Source organism: Bubalus kerabau, chromosome 6 (assembly GCF_029407905.1).
Source record: "Bubalus kerabau isolate K-KA32 ecotype Philippines breed swamp buffalo chromosome 6, PCC_UOA_SB_1v2, whole genome shotgun sequence".
NCBI lineage: Eukaryota > Metazoa > Chordata > Mammalia > Artiodactyla > Bovidae > Bubalus > Bubalus kerabau.
Window position 1 is genome coordinate 74,529,577 of NC_073629.1, and position 25,666 is coordinate 74,555,242.

Here is a 25,666-nt window from a genome sequence, read left to right on the forward strand (position 1 = left end):
ACTGTATTGGTGTTTTTCTTTCTGGCTTACTTCACTCTGTATAATAGGTTCCAGGTTCATCCACCTCATTAGAACTGATTAAATGTATTCTTTTTAATTGCTGAGTAATACTCCATTGTATATATGTACCACAGCTTTCTTATCCATTCGTCTGCTGATGGACATCTAGGTTGCTTCCATGTCCTGGCTATTATAAACAGTGCTGTGGTGAACACTGGGGTACACATGTCTCTTCCAATTCTGGTTTCCTCAGTGTGTATGCCCAGCAGTGGGATTGCTGGGTCATAAGGCAGTTCTATTTCCAGTTTTTTAAGGAATCTCCACAGTGTTCTCCATAATGGCTGTACTAGTTTGCATTCCCACCAACAGTGTAAGAGGGTTCCCTTTTCTCCACACCCTCTCCAGCATTTATTGCTTGTAGACTTTTGTTTCACAGCCATTCTGACTGGCGTGAAATGGTATCTCATTGTGGTTTTGATTTGCATTTCTCTGATAATGAGTGATGTTGAGCATCTTTTCATGTGTTTGTTAGCCATCTGTATGTCTTCTTTGGAGAAGTGTCTATTTAGTTCTTTGGTCCATTTTTTGATTGGGTCATTTATTTTTCTGGAATTGAGCTGTAGGAGTTGCTTGTATATTTTTGAGATTAGTTGTTTGTCAGTTGCTTCATTTGCTATTATTTTCTCCCATTCTGAAGGCTGTCTTTTCACCTTGCTTATAGTTTCCTTTGTTGTGCAGAAGCTTTTAAGTTTAATTAGGTCCCATTTGTTTATTTTTGCTTTTATTTCCAATATTCTGGGAGGTGGGTCATAGAGGATCCTGCTGTGATGTATGTCAGAGAGTGTTTTGCCTGTGTTCTCCTCTAGGAGTTTTATAGTTTCTGGTCTTACGTTTAGATCTTTAATCCATTTTGAGTTTATTTTTGTGTATGGTGTTAGAAAGTGTTCTAGTTTCATTCTTTTACAAGTGGTTGACCAGTTTTCCCAGCATCACTTGTTAAAGAGATTATCTTTAATCCATTGTATATTCTTGCCTCTTTTGTCAAAGATAAGGTGTCCATAGGTGCGTAGATTTATCTCTGGGCTTTCTGTTTTGTTCCATTGATCTATATTTCTGTCTTTGTGCCAGTACCATACTGTCTTGATGACTGTGGCTTTGCAGTAGAGCCTGAAGTCAGGCAGGTTGATTCCTCCAGTTCCATTCTTCTTTCTCAACAATCCCATTCTTAGGTATTCAGTGTATACCCTACAGATGTACATTCTGTTCATCAAATAATACATATAAGAATTTTAATAGCAACCTTATCCTTAACAACTCAATTCCGGAAATAATTCAACAATAATACACAGTATAATGGATAAATAAATTATGGCATTTCATACAATTTAAAACTATAAAATAATAGCAATGAGTGAACAACAGCTATGTGAAACATGGATGAATTTTGCAAAGATATTTTTGAGCTAAAGGAACTAGATATAATGTAAATAACCCCATACACATAAATTTCAAAAACGGACAATTTAAGCTGTGGTGTTACTGAGTAGAGGGGTTACTACTGAGGGGAGAGCAAAAGACATACTTCTGGAGTGCTAACTAATGTTCTATTTCATTATCTCAGTCATAGTTACATGGGTATATTTACTTTGTGGAAATTCACTGAGTTGTACAACCATGATTCTGCATTTTCTGCAATATTCAATTATTCAAGTAAAAGTTTACTAAAATATTAATTGCAGCTATATTACATAATGAGAAATACATTTTTCATTTGTTTTTATGGCTTTCTGTATTTTCCAAATTATTTATGATAAATATTTTCTGAACAGCTTTATTGAAGCATAACTTACATGGATAGAATCAACTTAGTACAGTTCAATGAAGTTTGGCAAACGTATAAATATGTATAACCACCACCAAACTGAAGATATAGAACACCTTCATCTCCCCAAAATGTCTGTAATATCTTTTTGAAATAAATCCCCTTACCATCCTAGCCTGGTCTGCTTTCTTTTGCTATTGTTTTTGCCTTTTCTAAAAATTGCATATAAATGAGATCATATAGTATGAAATTTTTTGTGTCTGGCTTTTTCACTTCATGTGATATTTTCAAGATGGTTCCATGTTATGGTATATATCGGCAGTTCTTTCTTCTACTGAGTAGGATTCCATTGTATGGACATAGCACAATTTATTTATCTATCCAGCAGCTAAAGGACACTTGGGTCATTTTCTTTTTTGCTATTATGGAATCAAGGGACTAAAAGCATTCGAATATATTTCTCTTTCTCTTGGATACCTAACTAGGAACAGAATTTCTCAGCTTGATAAGTATATGTTTAATTTTATAAGAAATTGCCAAACTGTTTTCCAAAACAGCTGTACCACTTTGTATTTCTACCAGCAATGTAAGAGAGCTCAAGCTGTTCCACCTCCTCACTAACACTTAGTATTACTGCCTATTGTCATTTTATGCGGTAGCATCTCATCATGACTTTAATTTGCATTATCCTTATGACTAGCGATGCCGTTTGTATCTATTTCAGTGAAGGTATCTGATTGAATATTTTGCTCATTTTTAATTATATTGTTTGTCTTATTGTTGAGATGTAACACCTCTTTATGTATTCTGGATATGAGTCTTTTGTCAGATACATGTCATTTGTGTTTTCATCTTCCTAATGATGTCTTTCAATGAGCAAAAGGTTTTCATTTTTATAAAGTTCAATTTATCAATTTTTTAATGGTCTGTGCTGTTTGGGCAATGTTTGCATTATAGAGAAAAACATGTCTTTTTAAAAGGAGCTGACAATGACTAAAAGGTTAAAGAGACAGAATTGATCAATCTAACTTGAGGTGATTCAAATCCAAACATTAAAACTATTTGCTTGAACAAAATGGACAGTTTGGAGAAAGAATGGTGTGAATACAAAAAAGGTTGAACAACACTGCTCATAATGTTGTTAATTATAATGCTCACAATCAAATACTAAAAAGGTATTTGATTTAAGGTACAGGGAAAAGATTATGGCATCTGGTCCCATCACTTCATAGCAAACAGATGGAGAAAAGGTGGAAACAGTGACAAATTTTATTTTCTTGGGCTTCAAAATCACTACAGACAGTGACTGGAGCCATGAAATTACATCCATACACCTATGGCTGATTCATGTTGATGTCTGACAGAAAACAACAAAATTCTGTAAAGCAATTATCCTTCAATTAAAAAATACATAAATTTTTAAAAAGTGCTTGCTCCTCAGAAGAAAAGCTATGATGAACCTAGACAGCATATTAAAAAAAAGCAGAGACATCACTGTGGCAAAAAAGGTCTGTCTAGTCAAAGCTATTACGGTTTTTCCAGTAGTCATGTATGGATGTGAGAGTTGGACTATAAAGAAGCCTGAGCACTGAAGAATTGGTGCTTTCGAACTGGGGTGCTAGAGAAGACTCTTGAGAGTCCCTTGGACAGAAAGGAGATCAAACCAGTCAATCCTAAAGGAAATCAACCCTGAATATTCATTGGAAGGGAAGGACTGACACTGAAGCTGAAACTCCAATATTTTGGCCACCTGATGCGAAGAGCTGACTCATTGGAAAAGATCCTGAGGCTGGGAAAGATTGAGGGCAGGAGCAGTAGCAGGTAACAGAGGATGAAATACTTGGATGGCATCACCAACTCAATGGACATGAGTCTGAGCAGTCCAGGAGATAGTGAAGGACAGGGAAGCCTGGCATGCTGCAATCCACGGGGTCACAAAGAGTTGGACACGACTTGGCAACTGAGCAACTAGGGGAAAAAATGGATCAATTTTGTAGTAGAAGTTACTATTTTAAGAGAGCTTAGTCTCAGTTTACAGAAATGAAAACAAATATGGTTATCTCTTTTCAAATACTCCTTCAAAACAGAGTGAAATTAAAGAGAGAACCAGCTGTTAATGAATTAAGAATAGTAAAGGGAGAAAAACTCTTTTTCTTAAAGAAAACAGTAGGAAAAATAATACAAAAGACAATCTGGGGAATGGTGTAGCTGAATCATTAAGCCATATTCTGGATAGGAAAGATAGAAAAAGACATGCTTTTAAAATGAAAACACATATTTAATTCTATTATATAATTAGTTTGGACTATATGTGCTAAGTCGCTTCAGTCGTGTCCGACTCTGTGTGACCCCATAGACGGCAGCCCACCAGGCTCCCCCGTCCCTGGGATTCTCCAGGCAAGAACACTGGAGTGGGTTGCCCTTTCCTTCTCCAATGCAGGAAAGTGAAAAAGTGAAAGTGAAGTCGCTCAGTCGTGTCCGACTCTTCGCGACCCCATGGACTGCAGCCTACCAGGCTCCTCCGTCCATGTGAGTTTCCAGGCAAGAGTACTGGAGTGGGGTGCCATTGCCTTCTCCGTTAGACTATATGTGAAATAAGCAAAAATAACTAATTACTATTAGAGGAACATCTTTTTTGAGACGAATATGAATCCTGCCCCATAGAGATTTTATTTTTTATTTTTTTATCAAATTTTTATTGAAGTATAGTTGATATGCTGTTGTGTTAATTTCTGCTGTACAGCAAAGTGATTCCATTATACATATATACGTATTCCTTTTTTAATATATATTTTCTCCATTATGGTGTGTCATAGGATATTGAATATAGTTCTTTGTGTAATATAGTAGGACCTTGTTGTTTATCCATTCTATATATAAAAGCTTATATCTGCTAACCTCAACCTCCCATTTCATCCTTCCCCCCACCTCCTACCCCCTTGGCAACCACCAATCTGTTCTCTGTCTGTGATTCTGCTTCTGTTTCATAGATAGATTCCTTTGTGTCATATTTTAGATTCCATAGATAAGTGATATCATATGGTTTTGGTTTTTCTCCTTCTGAGTTACTTCATTTAGTATGATGATCTCTAGTCGCATCCATGTTGCTGCAAATGGTATTATTTCATTATTTTTTATAGCTGAGTAGTATTGCATAGTACATATATACCACATCTCATTTATCCATTCATCCGTTGATGGATATTTAAGTTGTTTCCATGTCTTGGCTATTGTGAATAGTGCTGCAATGAACACAGGGGTGCATGTATCTTTTTGAATCATAGTTATGCCTAGGAGTAGGATTTCTAGATCATATGGTAATTCTATTTTTTTGTTTTCTGAGGAATCTTCATATTGTTTTCCACAGAGGCTGCACCAATTTATTAATACATTCTTATCAACACTGTAGGAGGGTTCCCTTTGCTCCACAATCTCTCCAGCATTTATTTGTAGACTTTTTAATGATGGTCATTCTGACCATCATTATGAAGTGGTAATTCATTGTAGTTTTGATTTGCATTTCTCTAATAACTAGCAATGTCAAGCATCTTTTCATTTGAAGAATGAAGTTTAGTTCTTTTGCCTATTTTTTGATTGGGTTATTTTTTGTTGTTGTTGTTGAGTCAGTCACATCAGCTGTATGTATATTTTGGAAATTAAGTCCTTGTTGGTTTGCAAATATTTCCTTCCAGTCTATAAGTTGCTTATTTTTTTTTTTTCAATCTATTTTCTTTATGGTTTCCTTTGCTGTGCAAAAGTAAATTTGATTAGGTCTATTTGTTTATTTTTGTTTTTATTTCTATTTCCTTGAAGACTGATCTAAGAAAACATTGGTACAATTTATGTCAGAGAATGTTTTTCCTATGATCTCTTCTAGGAGTTTTATGGTGTTTAAGTCTTTAAGCCATTTTGAGTTTTTTTGTGTGTATGGTGAGAGAGTGTGTTCTGACTTAATTGATTTACATGCAGCTGCAGAACACACCTGTTGTTAATGGGTTTCTCTAATTATACATTGTATTTTTAACACCTATCAGTCAATAAGTTAACATTCCATGTCCTCCAAGACATGTGTAGACAAAGTCACTGGGCCCATCATCACTTTTAATTCCTGTTATAAAATCCAAGAAAATATATTTTTTAAAACCTCTGAAGATTGATAGGCTTTACAGCTAAATTAAAAACAAAATAAGAGGTTGATCTCTTTCCCTAGTATTTCTAGTGTTTTCAGAAGCACTATATTTAATCACAAGCACTAAACTAATTCTCAAAGTTAAAAGATAGACAAGATTTAAAATGAGCCCTCCATTGAAATTGTAACTTCAATATAAAATTAAGGGTTTCCCCCTCCTCAACCAGGCTACTTCATAGGGATAATTTATTCATCTCTAGGAGAAAAATAAATTAATAAGCTTAATGCATATTGTAATGTTACTACTATAGAATGAGTAAATGATAAAAGAAAATGTGTACAAGCTCAATATTTGGTATTTTCAATATAACTGTGATTCAGATAGGGAATGCATTTTTAATGTTGCCTTTTCAATGTATTGAGGTTTTGTTTTTTTTTTTTTAAGATAGAAAAGCTTTCCTAAATTAGATTTTCTTTTAATTCTCCAGAATACTAAGGAAACAAGAGAACAACTTGCTTTTGATAAGATCTGTCTTTTAAATGTGACAGAGACCCAATTTGCCCAGCTAACTGGATTAGAGTAATCCTAAATAATTTAGCCTCCATTTACAGTTTGGGCAAGTTCATTATACGTGAACTCGCAGAAACTCCTCTCCTTAAACTCCTTTTGATCAATTAAAGTGCACTTTTAAGTAGGAAATGTACAAAAATCTCCATAGACTGTGGGTCCAAGTATTTTTCCTCATATTTTTATTCATGTCTTCATGCTAAGAAAGGGAACTAAAATGTGCTGAGGTCTAAAATATACACTCTTCAGAAGTAAGTCAGTTTCTTACTAGAAATAAGCATCTCACTAAGATAGAACTTTCTTAAAGGTAGGAATTTTGTGAATTTTGTCTTATTCACCACTATAACCCCAGTTCCTAGAACAGAACCTAGGACACAGGCTAGTTCAATAAAAATGTATCTCTATCTGCCTAGTATATATCAGAAAATTATTAAATACTAATATCCATAAAATATAAAAAAAAGCTCTAGACAAGGTAAATGAAATATATATATGTATATATATACATATATATGTATGTAAAGAAGCTGATACTGCACCTGATGCCAGGTTTTCACCACTTTCAAAATAACAACTTGGTTTACTACATTTAAAAAAAAAATTGGTTTTTTACAATAAGCCAATCACAAGTCATTCTTTTATATAAGTAAATTATTCTCTTCAGCAGGAAATTACTATCATCATTTCAATCAGATGAAAAACTGCTTCTCAAAGAAAGAATAGGTAACTTTCCCAAAATCTCTTCAACTGTTAAGCAATGTTAACTTATTCAAACCAAGGCCTTATAAGCTCCCCAGAACAGAACTGACATCTGGGTCATATAAACCAAATGTGAATTCAACTGGATCTCAAAGACACATTTCACTGATCCTTCTCTTCATGCCCATTTTTGGCTCCCTACTCTTTGATTGCCTCTTCATGAGACAATAAATCTCTAATACCATTTTATAAAGGGAGAACAGAATGGTAATTCAGCACAGTAGAGTTAATTTTTTAATTATTAATAGTTTAGTCATTTATTTTAGTTACAGCTTAGTATTGTTCTATAAATGTACAAATTTTTTGTCAAACTGGGAAATGCTATATGGTGGAGCACAAAAAAGTGACCACTAATTCTTTGCACCAATACCCACAATGAGATGGTGTCTATTTTCCCACTCCTTGAACCTAGGCTGGACTGTGACTTTTTTTTATTAAGCTCAACAACTTCACATGGTAATGTTAACTGTATCACTCTCTAAAAATGTATTGGTACATCTCCAATCAATAACGTTTGGGTAATAAAAGTCATACATCTCTAGTCAATAATTTTCTGAGTTATGAGCCCAGTCATCAAGAGACCTTGCCTATGCTCACTCTGTAAATGTGAACATATCTTGGTGCTTTATAGAGGATGCAATGTCTTGTAGGGAGAAGAAAAAGCATTGGACACAGGTGAGATCTTGGACTTATGTTCACTCCCAGAAAACACCATAAATAGTAAGATGAGCCATCTTAGAAAGGCCCAGGCTAAGGTGCCAACCACAGAACAAATATCTTTGTTTTAAGGCAAAAAGTTCTGGAAGGTTTGTTATACAATATTAAATAATTTATTCACTCTCTTATAAAGTTTCTTTTGTCTATGGTTACTGCAGATATAATCAGTATTTGTACAACCATTACAGATTTGCCCTACAGAAGTTCTCTTTCACACAATTTCCAACAGAAGAAAAGCAAAATACATCTGATTAATTTATATACAGTATTGTTAACTATATTTCTGACAGTTGAGAATACTGATAGAAACCAAATCCCCCAATTACAGTTTTACAGATCTGATGATTAGAAAAATGTTCTATAGACTGGCTTCTGGCTGCCTATATCCTAAACCTTGTTTTGTTCCACTGCACACATACTTTAGATGCTGGGCACCTTAAGCATATTCATATCAATTTGGCCACACACCTATGAATCATAGCATCAATCAAGTTGGCAGAGTGGGCAACAGGAGTATTTCTAGAAGCTATTCTTATGCCAGAGTGAGGAAACAGTAACTTAAATATATGGGAAGTAATGATGTGGATCACATAAATATATTTCATTACATGAAAACAAAACATATTCTCCACTCAAATTTCCTTAGGCCTCAAACAATGTCTAGGGTCATTCCAAAACCACTCAAAAGAAGGAGAAATGTAATGGAAGAGAAGTCAGAGTGGAAAAAGACAGCAGACTTAATTGATTCCTGTTACATGTCTTGCACAAATTTTACAAAAGTATACAGCTGTTGGGATGAATTGCATTCACTGGAATGATCTTCATCATGGAAGTGACGCTAAAGATTAAGTTTCCTTAGCTTTCTGCTCGATCCACCTCTGATCTTCTCCCTCTTCCTAGCTTCCTTCCTCTGCTCAGTCTCAGAAGCAGCAGTAAATCTTCCTCCCTATGTTTAAGCCCCTTTGGAATATCGCTTTTCTAACCTAAACACTTCCAATTTATGGTCACATTCATATTTTTTCCTTCTATTAGCTTCACACCCCAGAACTTGCATTTCATGGCAGTGTAAGCCACCAGAAAAGATAATTGCTTGAGTGTGATAATGGTGACTGACAATTTCATCTCCAAACTATTTATCAGTTCACACTCCATGTATCAGGATTCAAGGGAACATGACACCTCTTGTCAAGAAAACAAAAGGATCTTGTGACAGCATTTCAATTGAATTTCTCACCTGGCACTCACCACATTAGCACTCAGTTAAAATAACTCTATTTATTATTCCAAAAAACAGACAAAAATGGATGCTCCAGACAAGGTAAATGAAATTATATACATATACAAAAAAGGTAATACTGCACCTGATTCCAGGTTTTCACCACCTTCAAAATAAACTGTCATGTTTATTATAACTTTTTTTATTTGTTTCTGACAATAAGCCAATCACAGGTCATTCTTTTATACAAGTAAATCATTCTTTTCAGCAGAAAATGACTATCGTGCAGAACGGTAAGCAAAACATGTCAATCTCAAAATTCAAACTAAAGTGTCTCTTAGTTACTTGTAAACCTCAGTGAAAGTGTCGGTGCAAAATTCTAAGTAAACCTTCAATTATCTTGACTCAGTCTTCAGGAGACAGTGGAGCATAGTTGTCAAGGTCATGGGCCAGACTAGGGTATGTTTTCCTCAAAATTCTGCTATGACTAGTGGTAAGATTTAACCAAATTGCTCAAAGTTTCTAAGCCTCAGTTTTCCAGTTTATTAATTGCAGACAATGACACTGCTTTCTTTATAGAGTAGTTCGTGTGGATTAAACGAGCTGATATACATAACTTAGCACATTACATAACTTAGCTCACAAGAAAGAATGATCACTTCTCATTATTTTTCCCATTTATATTTTCTCATTAGAATCATCCTTTTGATCTGAGAAAGAGCACTGAGGAAGGGAACAACAAAAATGAAAAAACAACTCAACCTGTCCTTCTAGGACTGATTCCAGCTTCCTATTTTAACAACCTGCCTAAGTCACTCCTAAGCAAGGGTTTTCTATTGTTCTTCCCTTGGGTGCCACTTTAGTTCTAAAGACATGGCTTCTGTCTCTGCAGTTCCTCACATATATCTTCTGCCAAATATATTTTCTTCATATATATGTTCTTCTAAAAGAATAAGTGCAAAGGCAAAAAATAAATTTAGTCTATCAAGCTGTATTGAAAATGCTAAATCAATTTTTGGGAAAGGGAAATACTGAGAAAAAATACCAAAATAGAGATTTGAAAATAGCTTTCATTTTTTAAAAAGTGCTGGTAAAGCCCTAGTGAAACCTGAATAACGTCCTCCAAACACTAGGCAACTTCATCATCACCAAACATTTACTTTGTGCCTACACAATTCCAAACACTTTGTTGGAACTTCCCTGGTGGTCCAGTGATTAAGACTCCATGCTTCTGCTGTGGAGAGCACAGGTTTGATCCCTGGTTGAGTAACAAAGATCCTGTATGCCATGTGGAGTGGCAAAAAAAATTTAAAAGAAAAGAAAAGAAAACCCTGGTGTGTTGGATACAAAGAGATAAATGACAAGGCACCTGCCCAAATAAGCACATTATCCAGTTGAGAACATGGGGCCAAATCTGAAAAGACACACTATAAAGACTAGAATGAACTTTATATTTTCAACAAAAAAGAATGAATAAGACAGACAGAAAGTGTTTCAACTGATGAGAAGATAAAGCAATTCCAGGGCCATCAGTAAAATTTTGACCCAGCAGGTTTGATAAAGGCTTGCTCTTCACTAAAGCATGAGGACCTGAGACCTTGAACTTCTGAATCATCCACAGTGGCCATTTCAAAGGCTGGCATCAGCAAAATGGTCTTGTTGGGCTCTCTGAGGAATTCTAGGCCTTGTTCACTTCTCCTGTACCCAAAAGCCCACTAAACCCATTGTTGATCAGGATGATCAGGCTCTGGTCTCTAAACTGGATCACAGAGGATTGTTCCTCTGTGATCTGGACTGACCTCAACACTTGACCTTAAAGGTCAAGGTTCCACACTGTGTGAAGTCTTACCCTGCCAGTTCTCTTCCTCCTAAGATGTTATGATGGTAATAAAGGAAGAAAACGATGGCTAACTCTTCCTTCCATTTTCATCTTTCTGCACTCCCTTACTTGATGAAGTAAGGCTAAGCTTAGGACCTGTTCTCTTCAAGGAAAAGCCTGCTCCTCTCTTTCTCCTTTCTCCTTGCTCTTTCTTTTTCTCCTCATCTGCTCTTTCTGTTCCACAAAGCAACTGAATCAGTAGGCTTATTGACAACCCAAGAGGGCCCAGGGAGGGCATATTAAGACACTGGGACAGACTCTGTCTTCAGCTGTCCTTATGTCTTGCACCTTGGCACACTTGGATCTTACTATCTTACCACGTGAGAAAGTACGATCCAAAGGTTAATTGGACATTGTTATAGAAATGGTCAGAACGAGACTTTCAACCTTCTTTACTTCCATGCTACTGAAGCCATTTCAGTATATATAGATGAAGGAACTTTTATGGAGTTCTGGTCAGTTCCCACTTGCTCAGCTTTGAGTTTAGGAGTGAAGTTACAAAGTTGTTGCAAACTGATGTCACTGTGCTCTGCTGGTCAATATATCCTGTACACACACTTTCTCTGAGGATTTTTCAGGGAAGAATGACCAAGACTGAGAAGGATTTAGACACTCATGACTCCTCTTGCCAAATGCCATCCAAGTATTATATTGACATCAACTGTTAATAGCATTCATTCCTTTATTCTGAATAGCTCTGCCTAGAAGGCATAAGAACAAGCAAATATTGTATTATATTATGATTATGTCCTCCACTTGACTTTTCAAAACATGAGTGAATATTTGGAGAGCAGAATTGAACTCCTCATATCTCTGACAAGAGGACCACAGGAACCTGAGATACAGACATCCTTCTATTTTCCACAATTACATATTGACAAGTTGAATGGAAATTTCTTCATCTTCAATTTTAGCAACAAAAATAGCCAGATCCACCTGAAAGATCATATTCACTTTACTAGACAAGCTAAAGCCAGGGTTGGGAAGCAGGGAATAGCTAGCTGTTTTTTCTAGTCAGGTGCATCCAAAGTAGAAGAAAAGTGAGAGGAAAGGCATAGCCTGGTGGAAATAGTCCTGCTCTGTCTTAGCTGGCCCTGGGAATCATTTCTGAACTTAATTTTGGCTGTTTTCACAGCAATCTTAAGACTATGAGGAATTTAACATCTCTTGTTCTCAGTTTTTGGCCTTAACTGAAAATCTGAGACAACAGGAAAAATCTCACTTAACAACCTATTAAATTTGTATATGAGCTCCAAATTCTTTAAAATGTCAGCAAAAATAGCAATATACAAGATAAACCCTGAAAATGCCAAAATAATCAATGAAATATCATAATCATTAAAGTTTTCCTCACAGTTGGAAAATTATCAAATCTCTTTGCTACAAGCAGTTCTGATTTTATTCTCAAAGGCCCCTATTAAAAATATGTATATACAATATATTTATAGATGTATATCACACTGAGAGGATGTGCCAGATAGATATGCCTACCCAGAGAAATGATAATATTCACAAGTCAGTTACTGAGTTTCCCTTTAAGCCCTTTGGGCTGGCTATTCATCATTTGGCTCTCAGCATTATTTCCAGGCTTCTAGAATCTCCTCTATCACAGGATGGCTGGGAGCCTTTATGCTATATCTCACAGACTTCCTTGCCAGATGCTTTCCAGTGAGATTCTGCCAATGAAAGTCACTGTTGGGGGACTGAAAGGCAAAAGGGAGAGAAAAATCTGTTTTTTGTTTTTTTTTTTTTTTTCCTGCATTAGCAAGTAGGGCAGGGCATGTGCAGGCTCTGGGGTCCTGCTTAGGCAGTACATTTCTACAGCAGTGGCAGAGGTGGTGCCCCATCAGCCTCAGCAGTATGATGCTTCTGGCTCCAGTTCCAGCAACTGCAGCCTCTGAAGCAAGAGGCTGTGGCTCCCAGGTTCCTGCAACATCAGTGGGGATATGGGCTCCTTGTTGAGTTCAGTCATTAAGTCATATCTGACTGTGTGACCCCATGGACACTATGCATGCCAGGCTTCTGTATCCTTCACTCAGTTCAGTTCGGTTCAGTCACTCAGTCGTGTCTGATTCTTTGCAACCCCATGGACTGCAGCATTCCAGGACTCCCTGTCCATCACCAACTCCTGGAGTTTACTTAAACTCATGTCCATTGAGTCGGTGATGCCATCCAGCCATCTCATCCTCTGTCATCCCCTTCTCCTTCCGCCTTCAATCTTTCCCAGCATCACGGTCTTCACATCAGATGGTTAAAATATTGGAGCTTCAGCTTCAGTCGTTCCAATGAATATTCAGGGTTGATTTCCTTTAGGATTGATTGATTTGATTTACTTGCTGCGCAAGGGACTCTCAAGAGTCTTCTCCAGCATCACAAATTTGAAAGCATCAATTCTTTGGCACTCAGTCTTCTTTATAGACTCCTACTACTGCTACTGCTAAGTCACTTCAGTCATGTCCAACTCTGTGTGACCCCATAGATGGCAGCCCACCAGGCTCCCTTGTCCCTGGGATTCTCCGGGCAAGAACACTGGAGTGGGTTGCCATTTCCTTCTCCAATCCATGAAAGTGAAAAGTGAAAGTCTAGCTGCCTGCAAAGGTTAGTGATAGTTATGGTTGCGGCAAAGCAACAGTAGAACCTCAACAGTCTCCTCAGCATGGAAATCTTGGGCTCTGGGTAACCCCATTTCGTCTGCTGCCCCTCCAGCAGGTAAGTGATAGGTTGGTAACCTCACTTTCCCCTCTTTACTCCTTCAGTCTTTCCAATTTCATTGCCAGTTCCTTACGTATTTCCCTAGTTTTCCCAGATAAAAACTTAATAATATACCTTCTTATCTCTTTTAGCACTAATGACTCAAGGGAAAACAGCAAAGATATGTACACAGACACACACACACACAAACACACACATGCACACATATATGCATGCATGCTAAGTCACTTCAGTTGTCCACCTCTTTGAGGCCAAACAGACTACAGACCACCAGACTTCTCTGTTCGTGGGATTCTCTGGCAAGAATACTGAAGTGGATTGCCATGCCCTCCTCAAGGGGATCTTTCCAAACCAGGGATCGAACCCACATCTCTTTCACCTCCCACATTGGCAGGCAGGTTCTTTTACCACTAGCACCTGGAATTCCCATATATACATATGCATACAGTTAATTTTCATATATAGGTATATGCATATTTGATAAATGATGTAAAATTGTACAATTTAAAAATAACTTACAGAGGGCAAAATTAGTAAATCTCTGAAGTGAAAATGTTAATAAGTTACAGAATTAAGGTTAAACTTGATGGATTAAATATATACATTCAATCCCAAAATACCACTAGAATAAGAGTAAATTAAAAAACCAATGTATAAAATCACAAGAACAAATAATATTGAAGAGGGAATGAGACAGGAGGGACAGTAGACAAGACAACTTTGTCTACTAAATTTTGTCTACAATTTTGTCTACAAAAATACAATTTTGTAAGATGGAAAGGCTAGAGAAATCTGATTAGTAGAGCTCAAAAAGGTGAAGCAAAGGATTTAAACAGCAAATCATCAAAAAGGGTCAGGAATGTATTTTTAAAAATCAGAAATCCAAGTAGCTTCAGACTTAAAAATTATAATAAATCAATAGAAATCAACAAAGCAATGTTTTCTAAATTTTTTAGGGAAAGTTATCTGTAACCTAAACCTCTATCCTCAGCTATACTTCAATCAAATGCAAAGATAGCATTAAAATATTCTTGGCATGCAATATCTTTAAAACTTTATCTTATATGCAGTCTTAGTTTAAAAAAAATCCAAAAAATGTGCTTCATCAAGAGTAAGAAATAGAGAACAAGATGGCAGAGGAGTAGGTGGATGTGGAGTACATCTCTTTCCACGGATACATCAGGAATACACCTTCAGACACAGAAGTGCATGCAGAACATCAACTGAGAGCAGACAGAAGTACCTGACCAGTGGAAAAGAATATATAGAACCATGAAAAACTCAGGAGGATGAAGGAACTAGGGGAAAAAAAACAGGAGTGTTAAAAGGACTGGATCTTCTCTTGGCGGGTTTGGGAACTGAAGCATGGCTCCGATGCCCACATTGCAGCAAGTATCTGAGTCAGAGAAGAAACATTTAAGGCTTAGAGTGAAACAGTTGATCTGTGGCAGCCTAAATAAAATGAGAATCAGACAATCTTTGGCACAGCCATACATACCCCAGACAGGAATGCTGGTCCCCTGGAAGGTGCAGCAGCTGGAAGCTGGAGTTTAGGGATTGTGAAATAATCCCAGGGTGAGGGCTGCTGTTGACATTGGAGGGACGGATTGAGGGGATGTGAGAGTGGGGATCATGGTGGGAAATGCTGGTAGAGGAAAGCCAGGCAGCCATGGAAGCAAGGCAATACTGCTGACTGAAGGAAAAATCTACAATCATGATTACTGTACCTAGCAAAGATCTCATTCAAAATTGTTGGAGAAGTTAAAAGCTTTTTAGACAAGCAAAAGTTAAGAGAATTCAGTACCACCAAACTAGCTTTACAACAAATTTTAATGGGACTTATAGAGTCAAGAAATAAAAGAGAAGAAAAAAGATCTACAAAATCAACCCCAAACAATTAAGAAAATGGCAATAGGAACATACATGTCAATAATTACTTTAAATGTAAATAGATTAAATGCTCCAACCAAAAGACACAGACTGGCTGAATGGATACAAAAACAAGACCCATATATATGCTGTCTACAAGAAACCACTTCAGACCTAAAGACACATATAGACCGAAAGTGAGAGGATGGAAAAAATATATTCCATGCAAATGAGAATCAAAATAAAACCTGAGTAGCCATCCTCATATCAGACAAAATAGACCTTAAAATAAAGAAAATTACAAGAGATAAGGAAGGACACCACATAATGATCAAGGGATCAATCCAAGACGAAGACATAACAATTGTAAATATCTATACACCCAACACAGGAGCACCTCAATATATAAGACAAATACTGACAGACAAAAAAGGAGAAATTGACAATAACACAATAATAGGAGACTTTAACACCCCACTCACACCAATGGACAGATCATCAAAATAGAAAATTAATAAGGAAACACAAGTCTTAAATGATACATTAACTGAGATGGATCTCATTGATATCTTCAGGAGATTCCATCCAAATGCAGAAGAATACACCTTTTTTTCAGGTGTACATGGAACATTCTCCAGGATAGACCACGTCTTGGGTCACAAATCAAACCACAGTAAATTTAATAAAATTGAAAGCATATCAAACATCTTCTCTGACCACAATGCTATGAGACTAGATATCAGTTACAAGAAAAAAAAACTATAAGAAAAACAAAGGCATGGAGATTAAACAACACGTTTCTAAATAACCAACAGGTTACTGAAGAAATAAAAAGGGAAATCAAAAAATTTCTAAAAACAAATGACAATGAAAACATGACAACTCGAAACTTATGGGATGCTGCAAAAGCAGTTCTAAGAGGAAAGTTTATAGCAATACAATCCTGCCTCATAAAATAAGAAAAACATTGAACAGACAACATAACTTTACACCTAAAACAACTGGAAAAAGAAGAACAAAAAAACCCCAAAATTACTGGAAGGAAAGATATCATAAAGATCCAAGCAGAAATAAATGAAAAAAGATGTGAAAGAAACAATAGTAAAGATTAATAAAACTAAAGGCTGGTTCTTTGAGAGATAAAATTGACAAACCTTTAGCCAGACTCATCAATCAATAAAATTAGAAATGAAAAAGGAGAAGTTACGATAGACAATGCTGAAATACAAAGGATTATAAGAGACTATTATGAAAGACTAGGTGGCAAAAATACACAGAACTGTACAAAAAAGATCTTAAGACCAAGATAATCACGATACTGTGATCACTCACCTAGAGCCAGACATCCTGGAATCTGAAGTCAAGTGGGCCTTAGGAAGCATCACTACGAACAAAGCTAGTGGAGGTGATGGAATTCCAGTTGAGCTATTTCAAATCCTGAAAGATGATGCTGTGAAAGCGCTGCTCTCAATATGCCAGCAAATTTGGAAAACTCAGCAGTGGCCACAGGACTGGAAAAGGTCACTTCTGATTCTGATCCCAAAGAAAGGCAATGCCAAAGAATGCTCAAACTACCGCACAATTGCACTCATCTCACACGCTAGTAAAGTAATGCTCAAAATTCTGCAAGCCAGGCTTCAGCAGCACATGAACCTTGAACTTCTAGATGCTCAAACTGGATTTAGAAAAGGCAGAGGAACCAGAGATCAAATTGCCAACATCTTTTGGATCATGGAAAAAGCAAGAGAGTTCCAGAAAAACATCTATGTCTGCTTTATTGACTATGCCAAAGCCTTTGACTGTGTGGCTCACAATAAACTGGAAAATTCTGAAAGAGATGGGAATACCAGACCACCTGATCTGCCTCTTGAGAAACCTACATGCAGGTCAGGAAGCAACAGTTAGAACTGGACATGGAACAACAGACTGGTTCCAAATAGGAAAAGGAGCACACCAAGGCTGTATATTTTCACCCTGCTTATTTAACTTATATGCAGAGCACATCATGAGAAACGCTGGACTGGAAGAAACACAAGCTGGAATCAAGATTGCTGGGAGAAACATCAGTAACCTCATATATGCAGATGACACCACTCTTATGGCAGGAAGTGAAGAGGAACTAAAGAGCCTCTTGATGAAAATGAAAGAGGAAAGTGAAAAAGTTGGCTTAAAGCTCAACATTCAGAAAACTAAAATCATGGCATCTGGTCCCATCACTTCATGACAAATAGATGGGGAAAGAGTGGAAATGGTGTCAGACTTTATTTTTTGGGGCTCCAAAATCACTGCAGATGGTAATTGCAGCCATGAAATTAAGACGCTTACTCCTTGGAAAGAAAGTTATGACCAACCTAAACAGCATATTAAAAAGCAGAGACATTACTTTGCCAACAAAGGTCTGTCTAGTCAAGGCTATGGTTTTTCCAGTGGTCATGTATGAATGTGAGAGTTGGACTATTAAGAAAGCTGAGCATTGAAGAATTGATGCTTTTGAACTGTGGTGTTGGAGAAGACTCTTGAGAGTCCCTGGACTGCAAGGAGATCCAACCAGTCCATCCTAAAGGAGATCAGTCCTGGGTGTTCATTGGAAGGACTGATGCTGAAGCTGAAACTCCAATACTTTGGCCACCTCATGCTAAGAGTTGACTCATTGGAAGGGACCCTGATGCTGGGAGGGATTGGGGGCAGGAGGAGAAGGGGATGACAGAGGATGAGATGGCTGGATGGCATCACTGACTTGATGGACATGAGTTTGGGTAGACTCCGGGAGTTGGTGATGGACAGGGAGGCCTGGCGTGCTGCGATTCATGGGGTCGCAAAGAGTTGGACATGATTGAGCGACTGAACTGAACTGACTGATATGACAATAAAATAGATAACCTGGAAGAAATGGACAGATTCTTAGAAAAGTTCAATCTTCCAAGACTGAACCAGGAAGAAATAGAAATTATGAGCAACCCAATTACAAGCACTGAAATTGAAGTTGTGATCAAAAATCTCCCCAAAAATAAAAGCCCAGGCCAGATGACTTCACAGGAGAAGTCTATCAAACATTTAGAGAAGAGCTAATGCCTATCCTTCTAAAACTCTTACAAAAAGTTTCAGAGGAAAGAACACTTCCAAACTCATTCTATCAGGCCACCATCACCCTGATACCAAAATCAGACAAAGACAACACAAGAAAAGATAACTACACACCAATATCACTGATGAACATAGATGCAAAAATCCTCAGCAAAATTCTAGTGAACAGAATTCAGCAACACATCAAAAGCTTATACACCATGATCAAGTTGGGCTTATCCCAGGGGTGCAAGGATTCTTCAATATATGCAAAGTGATCAATGTGGTACACATTATTAACAAATTGAAAGATAAAACCATAGGATCATCTCAATAGATGCAGAAAAAGCCTTTGACAAAATTCAGCACCCATTTATGATTAAAACTCTTCAAAAATGGGCATAGAAGGAACCTACCTCAACAGAGTAAGGGCCATATATGATAAGCCTACAGCAAACATTATTCTCAATGGTGTAAAACTGAAAGCATTCCCTCTAAGATCAGAAACAAGACAAGGGTGTCCACATTTGCCACTGTTATTCAACATAGTTCTGCAAGTCCTAGCTACAGCAATCAGAAAAGAAAAAGAAATAAAAGGAATCCATATGGGAAAGAAGAAGTAAAGCTCTCACTGTTTGCAGATGACATGACACTGTACATAGAAAACCCTAAAGATAGTATCAGAAAATTACTAGGGCTAATCAGTGAATTTAGCAAAGTTTCAGGAAACAAAATCAATATACAGAAATCACTTGTGTTTCTATATACTAACAATGAAAATCAGAAAGAGAAATTAGAGGATCAATCCCATTCACCACTGTAACAAAAAAGAATAAAATATCTAGGAATAAACTTACCTAAGGAGACAAGAGAACTGTACACAGAAAATTATAAGGCACTGATGAAAGAAATCAAAGACAACATAAACAGATGGAGAGATAGTCTATGTTCCTGGGTAGGAAGAATCAATATTGTGAAAATGACTATACTACCAAACATAATCTACGGATTCAATGTAATCCCTATCAAATTACCAAAGGCATTTTTCACAGAACTAGAATAAAAAATTTCACAATTCATATGGAAACATGAAAGACCCCAAATAGCCAAAGAAGTCTTGAGAAAGAAGAATTGAGCTGGAGGAATCAACCTTCCTGACTTCAGATTATACTACAAAGCTACAGTCATCAAGACAATATGGTACTGGCACAAAACCAGAAATACAGACCAACGCAACAAGATAGAAAGCCCATAATAAACCCATGCACCTAGGGTACCTTATTTTTTTACAAAGAAGGCAAAAATATATAATGGGGCAAAGACAACCTCTTCAATAAATGGTGCTGGGGAAACTGGATAGCTACATGTAAAAGAATGAAATTAGAACACTTCCTAACACCATACACAAAGATAAACTCAAAGTGGATTAAAGACCTAACTGTAAGACCAGAAACTATAAAACCCTTAAGAGGAAAACATAGGCAGAATACTCAACAACATAAATCAAAGCAAGATCCTCTATGATCCACCTCCAGGAGTAATGGAAATAAAAACAAGTGAAAAAGTGGGACCTGATTAAACTTAAAAGCTTTTGCACAGCAAAGGAATCTATAAGCAAGGTGAAAAGACAAACCTCAGAATGGTAGAAAATAATAGCTAATGAAACAACTGACAAAGGATTAATTTCCAAAATATACAAGCAGCTCATACAACTCAATACCAGGAAAACAAACAACCCAATCAAAAAGTGGGGAAAAGACCTAAACAGACATTTCTCCAAAGACATACAGATTGCTAACAAATGCAGGAAAAGATGTTCAGCATCGCTTACTATTAGAGAAATGCAAATCAAAAACACAATGAAATATCACCTCACACCAGTCAGAATAGCCATAATCAAAAAGTCTACAAACAATAAGTGCTGGAAAGGGTGTAGAGAAAAGGGAACGCTCTTGCACTGTTGGTGGGAATGTAAACTGATAAAGCAACTATGGAAGATGATATTGAGATTCCTTAAAAAACTAGGAATAAAACCATCATATGACCCAGCAATCCCACTCCTTGGCATATAACCTGAGGAAACCAAAATTGAAAGAGACACATGTATCTCATTGTTCATTGCAGTACTATTTACAATAGTTAAAACATGGAAGCACCCTAGATGCCCATCACCAGATGAATGGATAAAGAAGTTGTGGTACATATTCACAATGGAATATTACTCGGCCATAAAAAGGAACGCATTTGAGTCAGTTCTGATGAGGTGGGTGAATCTAGAACCTATTATACAGAGTGAAGTGAGTCAGAAATAGAAAGATAAATGTTGCATTCTAACACACATATATGGAATCTAGAAAAATGTTTCTGAAGAATTTATTTACAGGGCAGCAATGGAGAAACAGACATGGAGAATAGACTTACAGACATGGGGAGAGGGGAGGAGAGGCTAAGATGTATGGAAAGAGTAACATGGAAACTTACATTACCATATGTAAAATGGGAATTTGCTGTATGGCTCAGGAAACTCAAACAGAGGCTCTGTATCAACCTAGAGGGGTGGGATGGGGAGGGAGATGGGAGGGAAGTTCAAAAGGGAGGGGTATATGTATCAGTTCAGTTCAGTTCAGTTGCTCAGTTGTGTCTGATTCTTTGCAACCCATAAACTGCAGCACGCCAGGCCTCCCTGTCCATCACCAACTCCTGGAGTTTACCCAAACTCATGCCCATCGAGTTGGTGATGCCATCCAACCATCTTATCCCCTGTCGTCCCCTTCTCCTCCTGCCCTCAATCTTTCCCGGCATCAGGGTCTTTTCCAATGAGTCAGCTCTTTGCATCAGGTGGCCAAAGTATTGGAGTTTCTGCTTCAACATCAGTCCTTCCAATGAACACCCAGGACTGATCTTTAGAATGGACTGGTTGGATCTCCTTGCAGTCCAATGGACTCTCAAGAGTCTTCTTCAACACCACAGTTCAAAAGCATCAATTCTTCGGCACTCAGCTTTCTTTATAGTCCAAATCTCACATCCATACATGACCACGGGAAAAACCATAGCCTTGACTAGACGGACCTTTGATGGCAAAGTAATGTCTCTGCTTTTTAATATGCTGTCTAGTTGGTCATAACTTTCCTTCCAAGGAGTAAATGTCTTTTAATTTCATGGCTGCAAGCACCAACTGCAGTGATTTTAGAGCCCAAAGAAAATAAAGTCAGCCACTGTTTCCACTGGTTCCCCATCTATTTCCCATGAAGCAATGGGAGTGGATGCCATGATCTTAGTTTTCTGAATGTTGAGCTTTAAGCCAAATTTTTCATTCTCCTCTTTCACTTTGATCAAAAGGCTCATTAGTTCTTCTTCACTTTCTGCCATAAGGGTGGTGTCATCTGCATATCTGAGGTTATTGATATATGTATACCTATGGCTGATCCATGTTGAGGTTTGACAGAAAACAACAAAATTCTGTAAAGCAATTATCCTTCAATAATAAATAAATTAATTAAAAGATAAAAAAGACAGAAATATACCAAGTAACCAGAAGATACAAAACTCAAGAAACAAGGAATTCAATTTAGGGGAAAGAAAAATGAAAGAAAAGAAAGAAAATTCCCAGCAGTGATAGCCTAGAATGTCAGTTAGGATGCCTGGCCTAGAGAGCAATGAATCCAGATTTGTACAGGAGGGTAGTGGGCTCCAGGAAGAGGGGGCGAGGCATGAGCTTCACTAAAAGCTGTTTCATAGTTCTGTGAGAAAGTTTGGGTCTAACGTAGTCATAGTGATCTAGGTAACAGACCAAATGACATTAAAAAAAAACTTGTGAAAAGGCAAGAAGAAATGTAATCATAATATAACACAAATTTAAACTGTAAGTATGAATGTATCAGAAAACCATGAAATAACTATAGTGGGAGAACAGGAGGAAAATAGGTACATGCATCGAAATTAGCATTGAAGAAGCAGTGTAAAAGATATAATGCTAAACTTTTATAGAAGGAAGCTAACAGATACTGTCAAAAATTTAAAACAAAAATACACAGAACTAGCAATAAAGTACAGAATAAGAAATTGAGAGGTAAATACCAGATCAAACAACCAAAAGAAATGGAAAGTGTCTGCTTGAAGAAAATGAGAAGGGGTTTGCTTATATTTATTTGTTTGCTTTTAGACTTGTAGTACTATTTGGCTTTTAAATTTAAGGGTAAGTATTACTTTGAGAATAATAATTAAATGTCTAAAGAGTAAATAAAATAAACTATAAAGATTTTGGGTAATTTCATATATCTGCAGTACTCTAATCAATAATAAATTGGAACACACGAAAATCAAGCTATATTTCCTTTAATGAAATTAAACATTACCCATTTAATATATTCCTTGTGATCTTTATGCACTACTAATGTACTTTATGATTTTCATAACATGCAAAGATATTAGCCCAAATCAAGTAAAAGTAAACATTCTGATTTGAGTGGATGTCAATTTATTTTGGTTACTAAGGTATTCTGTTAGGTCCTGTTCTGATTTTTATTACTACATAATTAATTTTCTTAACACTCAGTGACTTAAAGCAATAATTTTAAGATTCTCTCTCTGAGTTCTGAGGTTCCTGCTCAGTGTCTCTCCTGCAGTCACATGCAGGTGACTAGGGTGGCTGAAGCTAGAATAATTTCAAAGGCTTCCTCACAAAACACATGTGGCAGCTGATTCTGGCCATTGTCTGGGACCTCAAATGAGGCTGTCAGCTGAAACACCTATTCACAGTCGTTCCATGTGTTCTGGCCTCCCCACAACATAAAAGTAGGGTATTAAGAGTTAGCACCCTGAGTGGACAGGCAGAAGCATTATCACCCTTTATGACCCAGCCTCAGAAATCACATGGCATTATTCCCCCATAGTCACAATTCTCCTAAAATCCAGAAGAAGGGAAAATAGATTGCCACTTTTCAAAGGCAGGGGTGTCAATGTCACAACGTAAGAAGAACATGAGGGACGGGGATCTTTTTGTAGCTATTCTGGAATATACAATCCAGCCAAGGTCTCTTTGATCCAGCATAGACAAATCTACATTCACATCATGTTAAATAACCAGCAACTATCTTTAAAAGGAGACATGCTTAGACCAGCAGATTTCAAATTGGGATATGTGTGCTTTGGGGAAAATAATTTTAAGGAAATAATTTCTAGATCCTATGCTTCACATGTACTCTTTCCAAAATTTGATTGCCTGAGAATATTCATGCCAGTTGTTTCAAAAAAGAGAGGTTGAAGCTATCATTTATTTTACCATCTTACAATGGTACCTTGATCCTGAGTGCAAAAATCTCCAGATTTCAAAACAATAGGACAATTCAAAATATTAGTGTTAGTGTTCAAAAAATAAATGACTAATAACTGAATCATAAAATTTGAAACTGGTTTTAAATCTTTGCCTTTAAAAAAACTGAAGGGAGATCTAATTAAAATGACAGCTGGTAGATCATTAAAGATAATTTTTGATGATAGATAACTATATGATTTTGGCATATAACTTGGAGTTCAAACATTTGAGTGACATTGCTAAAACAAAACTCCACTCTTCCCTACTTATTCATGGGTATACAATTTCTCAGATCTTATACCCTTAAAAAAAAACAAAAATAAAGGAGATAGATACTGAGCTTTGTCTCATGCTAACATAATTTGAATTCACTCACATATTTTTATTTAGAACAAAAAATAACCCTTCCATCTGAATAATGGACACACATATTTTTATTTAGAACAAAAAATAACCCTTCCATCTGAATAATGGACACACTTCTAATAAACTTCATTTTTATGTTTATTACCTAAAGGAACATTTATTTATGCTGTTTAGGTTAATTTTATATTAAAAAGTGTGATGAAAATCCAATTCAGAAGAAATTTTAACATGGTCACATGGTTACAAATTTTTAATTACTTTTCAAGAAAAAAATGATCACTAAAAGACTCATATGGAAAGAATTTATGAAAATAGGATTGTGATATGGAAATAGAATTTCAAAGAAAAATAAATGAAGAATTTCTAACTGTTAAAATTAGTTTGTTCAAGTATCTTTATATGGATTGTGGTGGGAATCAAAATCAAAATGGATACATTTCAAAGAATGATGAAATTTTTACATCAGTGTTCACACTTTTTTGTAAGCTATATATTTTACAACTATTTATACTTATGATGAGAAATTTTAGAGGTCAGGAGAAGTTTCTGAGAAGGGATATAAGTTTTCAAAATTTACTTAAGACTGCGAATTTAGAATCATCCAAAATAATATGAAATCTGGTCCTAATTTAAAAGCAAGTATTTTACATAAGAGTTATTTTTGTTTTTAGCTAAAAGAAGGAGCTTCTGAACATTTTCATATCCTGTTTAACTACAGTTGTTTTTAATTGTACATTGTGTACGTAACTGTGAGGTACTTCAGTAGGACAGTAAAAAAAGAAAATCTTATTTCATAAAACCTGGCAAAAAGTGGATAAGATTTAATTTTATTTTTATGTCTAAGACTAATTATTTAGAGTTGAGATTTATGGTTTTACTTAGATTTTTGTACCTACATGAAGGAACATATCTAGAATTAAAAATCTGCAGTTACATGGTCAAGGAATATGAATCAGGTAGAAATATAGAAAAGAATGCTGTCCATTTCTTTTGAAGATTATTGGTGATACATACTGCACATAGGATTTAGAAATTCAGATATTCTCCTGGCTCCCTTTACAGTGCCTCAGTGCCCACAAACAGTAAGTTTCATGTAATCTTAATGATATTATATCTCCCAATGCTCATCATAATACCTGATACAGTACATTGCTCAGTGTCTGTTTGTTGAATTATTGAATGAATTAAAAAAAACTGGGATTCATACACTTAGTGAGTTGGTCAGGAAACCTTTTGCACTTTCAGAAATTTC

At 36.4% G+C, this 25,666-nt stretch overlaps 1 long non-coding RNA gene across 1 annotated transcript in view; it reads right to left on the minus strand.

The window, feature by feature from the left end:
- Nucleotides 1-834: 834 nt before the first annotated feature.
- LOC129655276 (uncharacterized) overlaps nt 835-25,666 on the minus strand; it is a 36,991-nt gene continuing 12,159 nt past the window's right edge. The window contains exon 5 of the long non-coding RNA XR_008715864.1: nt 835-1,260. This is a non-coding gene — a long non-coding RNA (uncharacterized LOC129655276). The remainder of the gene's footprint in view (nt 1,261-25,666) is intronic.